This window comes from Diabrotica undecimpunctata, unplaced genomic scaffold (assembly GCF_040954645.1).
Source record: "Diabrotica undecimpunctata isolate CICGRU unplaced genomic scaffold, icDiaUnde3 ctg00000572.1, whole genome shotgun sequence".
In the NCBI taxonomy this organism is placed as follows: domain Eukaryota; kingdom Metazoa; phylum Arthropoda; class Insecta; order Coleoptera; family Chrysomelidae; genus Diabrotica; species Diabrotica undecimpunctata.
Window position 1 is genome coordinate 2,546,396 of NW_027311887.1, and position 5,762 is coordinate 2,552,157.

The window sequence follows — 5,762 nt, forward strand, 5'->3', positions numbered from 1 at the left end:
ACACACACACACGCACACGCACACACACACACGCACACACGCACACACACACACACACACACATACACTCTTCACCCTTGACTCCTACCCATTAGTCGCCTCTTACGATAGGCATGGCCTTCCTGCCACAACCATGTTTTTATCTCTGCGAGCCGACCGGACACACACCCACTCACACACACACATACAAGAACACGCACACACACGCACGCACACACGCGCACACACACATATACACTCTCCACCTATCGACTCCTATCCATTAGTCGCCTCTTAAGACAGGCATGACCTTCTTGCCTCGGCCGTATTCTAATCTCTGCGAGCCGAACGGACACACACACACTGACACACACACACATTCACACACACACTCACACACGTACGCACACACGCACACACACACATACACTCTTCACTCCTACCTATTAGTCGCCCCTTACAAGAGAGATGGCCTTCTTGCCTCGGCCGTATTCTTATCTCTGCAAGCCAAACGGACACACACACATACTCACACACGCACAAACACACGCACACACACAAAGACACATACACTCTTCACCTCTCGACTCTTATTCATTAGTCGCCTCTTACGACAGGCAGGGACTTCTTGCCACGGCCGTGTTCTTATCCCTGCAAGCCGAACGGACACACACACACACACGCATACACACACACTCTCCACCTCTCGACTCCTACCCAGTAGTCGCCTCTTACGACAGGCAGGGCCTTCTTGCCTCGGCCGTATTCTTATCTCTGCAAGCCAAACGGACACACACACACAAATACACACACATACTTACACACGCAAAAACACACGCACACACACAAAGACACATACACTCTTCACATCTCGACTCCTACCCATTATTCTCCCATTACGACAGGCAGTGACTTCTTGCCACGGCCGTGTTATTATCTCTGCGAGCCGACCGGACACACACACACTGACACACACACACGTTCACACACACACTCACACACGTACGCACACACGCACACACACACACACATACACTCTTCACCTCTCGACTTCTACCCATTATTCTCCTCTTACGACAGGCAGGGACTTCTTGCCACGGCCGTGTTCTTATCTCTGCAAGCCGAACGGACACACACACACACGCACACACACACGCACACGCACACGCACACGCACACACTCTTCACCTCTCGACTCCTACCCATTATTCTCCTCTTACGACAGGCAGGGACTTCTTGCCACGGCCGTGTTCTTATCTCTGCAAGCCGAACGGACACACACATACACACACACTTACACACACACGCACACGCGCACACACACATACACTCACACACACAAACACGCAAATACGCACACACACATACATTCTTCACCTCTCGACTCCTACCTATTGTCGTCTCTCACGACAGGCAGGGTCTTCTTGCCTCGGCCGTGTTCTTATCTCTGCAAGCCGAACGGACACACACACATACACACACAAACTCACACACACACGCACACACGCACCCACGCACACACACACGCACACACGCACACACACACACACAAATACACTCTTCACCTCTCGACTCCTACCCATTAGTCGCATCTTACGACAGGCATGTACTTATTGCCTCGCCCGTATTCTAATCTCTGCGAGCCGAACGGACACACACACACTGACACACACACACATTCACACACACACTCACACACGTACGCACACACGCACACACACACATACACTCTTCACCTCTCGACTCCTACCCAATATTCTCCTATTACGACAGGCAGGGTCTTCTTGCCTCGGCCGTGTTCTTATCTCTGCAAGCCGAACGGACACACACATACTCACACACACACACACACATACACTCTTAACCTCTCGACTCCTACCCATTAGTCGCCTCTTACGACATTCAGGGACTTCTTGCCACGGACGTATTCTTATCTCTGCAAGCCGATCGGACACACACACATACTCACACACGCACACACACGCACACACGCACACACACACATACACTCTTCACCTCTCGACTCCTACCCATTAGTCGCCTCTTACGACAGGCATGACCTTATTGCCTCGGCCGTATTCTAATCTCTGCGAGCCGAACGGACACACACATACATACACACACACTCACACACACACACACGCACACACGCATGCACACATACACTCTTCTGCTCTCGACTCCTACCCATTAGTCGCCCCGTACGATTTGCATGGCCTTCTTGCCACGGCTGTTTTCTTATCTCTGCGAGCCGAAGGGACACACACACACACATACACACACACACACACTCACACGCACACGCACACACGCACACGCACACGCACACACGCACGCACACACGCACACACACATACACTCACACACACACACACACACGCACACACGCACACACACATATATTCTTCACCTCTCGACTCCTACCTATTAGTCGCCTCTTACGACAGGCGTGGCCTTCTTGCCACCGCTTTTTTCTTATCTCTGCGAGCGAAGGGTCACACACACACATACACACACACACACTCACACACACACACACGCACACACGCACGCACACACGCACACACACATACTCTCACACACACACAAACACGCACACACGCACACACACATATATTCTTCACCTCTCGACTCCTACCTATTAGTCGTCTCTCACGACAGACAGGGCCTTCTTGCCTCGGCCGTGTTCTTATCTCTGCAAGCCGAACTAACACACACACATACTCACACACGCACACACACTCACACACACACACACGCACACACGCACGCACACACGCACACACACATACTCACACACGCACACACACACGCACACACACACGCACACACGCACACACACACATACACTCTTCACCTCTCGACTCCTACTTATTAGTCGACCCTTACAAGAGGCAGGGCCTTCTGGCCTCGGCCGTATTCTTATCTCTGCAAGCCAAACGGACACACACATACACACACACTCACACACGCCCACACACGCGCACACCCACACACACACACACACACACACATACACTCTTCACCTCTCGACTCCTACCCATTATTCTCCTCTTACGACAGGCAGGGACTTCTTGCCACGGCCGTGTTCTTATCTCTGCAAGCCGAACGGACACACACACATACTCACACACGCACACACACACGCACACACGCACACACACATACACTCTTCACCTCTCGACTCCTACCTATTAGTCGCCCCTTACAACTGGTAGGGTCTTCTTGCCTTGGCCGTATTCTTACCTCTGCAAGCCAGACGGAGACACACACATACACATACACTCACACACGCACAAACACACGCACACACGCACACACACACATACACTCTTCACCTCTTGACTCCTACCCAATATTCTCCTATTAAGACAGGCAGGGTCTCCTTGCCTCGGCCGTGTTCTTATCTCTGCAAGCCGAACGGACACACACATACTCACACACACACACACACATACACTCTTAACCTCTCGACTCCTACCCATTAGTCGCCTCTTACGACATTCAGGGACTTCTTGCCACGGACGTATTCTTATCTCTGCAAGCCGATCGGACACACACACATACTCACACACGCACACACACACGCACACACGCACACACACACATACACTCTTCACCTCTCGACTCCTACCTATTAGTCGCCCCTTACAACTGGTAGGGTCTTCTTGCCTTGGCCGTATTCTTACCTCTGCAAGCCAGACGGACACACACACATACACACACACTCACACACGCACACACACACGCACACACACACATACACTCTTCACCTCTCGACTCCTACCCATTAGTCGCCTCTTACGACAGGCAGGGCCTTCCTGCCACGGCCATGTTCTTATCTCTGCGAGCCGACCGGACACACACACACTCACACACACACATACAAGAACACACACACACACGCACGCACACACGCGCACACACACATATACACTCTTCACCTTTCGACTCCTACCCATTATTCTTCTCTTTCGAAAGGCAGGGACTTCTTGCCACGGTCGTGTTCTTATCTCTGCAAGCCGAACGCACACACGCACACTCACACGCACACACGCACACAAACATACACTTTTCACCTCTCGACTCCTACCTATTAGTCGCCTCTTACGATTGGCAGGGCCTTCTTGCCTCGGTCGTGTTTTCATCTCTGCAAGCCGAACTGACACACACACATACTCACACACGCACACACACACGCACACACGCACACAAACATACACTCTTCACCTCTCGACTCCTACCTATTAGTCGCCTCTTACGATAGGCAGGGCCTTCTTGCCTCAGTCGTGTTCTTATTTCGGCAAGCCGAACTAACACACACACATACTCACACACGCACACACACACGCACACACGCACACACGCACACACGCACACACACACATACTCTCTTCACCTCTCGACTCCTACTTATTACTCGCCTCTTACGACAGGCAGGGCCTTCTTGCCACGGCTGTGTTCTTAGTTCTGCGAGCCGACCGCACACACACACACTCACACACACTCACACACTTACATACACACACACTTAAACACGCACGCACACGTACACGCACACACTCTCTACCTCTCGACTCCTATCCATTAGTCGCCTCTTACGACAGGCAGGGCCTTCTTGCTACGGACGTGTTCTTATCTCTGCGAGCCAAAAGGACACACACACACACACACACTCGCACACACACATACACACACATACACGCTTCACCTCTCGACTCCTACCCATTAGTCGCCTCTTACGACATTCAGGGACTTCTTGCCACGGCCGTGTTCTTATCTCTGCGAGCCGAACGGACACACACACACTCACACACACACACGCACACACGCACACACACGCACCCACGCACACGTACACGCACACGCACACACTCTCCACCTCTCGACACCTATCCATTAGCCGCCTCTTAAGACAGGCAGGGCCTTCTTGCCACGGCCGTAATCTTATCTCTGCGAGCCGAGCGGACAAAAACACACAGTCACACACACACACATACACTATTCACCTCTCGACTCCTCCCTTTTAGTCGCCTCTTACGAGAGGCAGCGCCTTCTTGCCCCGGCCGTATTCATATCTCTGCAAGCCGAACGGACACACACACTCATACACACACACTCACACACGCACAAACACACACACGCACACACGCACACACACATACACTCTTCACCTCTCGACTCCTACCTTTTAGTCGCCTCTTACGATAAGCAGGGCCTTCTTGCCGCGGTCGTGTTCTCATCTCTGCAAGCCAAACTAACACACACACATACTCACACACGCACACACACACGCACACACACACGCACACACGCACACACACACATACACTCTTCACCTCTCGACTCCTACTTATTAGTCGACCCTTACAAGAGGCAGGGCCTTCTGGCCTCGGCCGTATTCTTATCTCTGCAAGCCAAACGGACACACACATACACACACACTCACACACGCCCACACACGCACACACGCACACACACACACACACATACACTCTTCACCTCTCGACTCCTACCCATTATTCTCCTCTTACGACAGGCAGGGACAACTTACAACTTACAACTGGTAGGGTCTTCTTGCCTTTGCCGTATTCTTACCTCTGCAAGCCAGACGGACACACACACATACACACACACTCACACACGCACACACACACGCACACACGCACACACACACATACACTCTTCACCTCTCGACTCCTACCCATTAGTCGCCTCTTACGACAGGCAGGGCCTTCCTGAAACGGCCATGTCATTATCTCTGCGAGCTGACCGGACACACA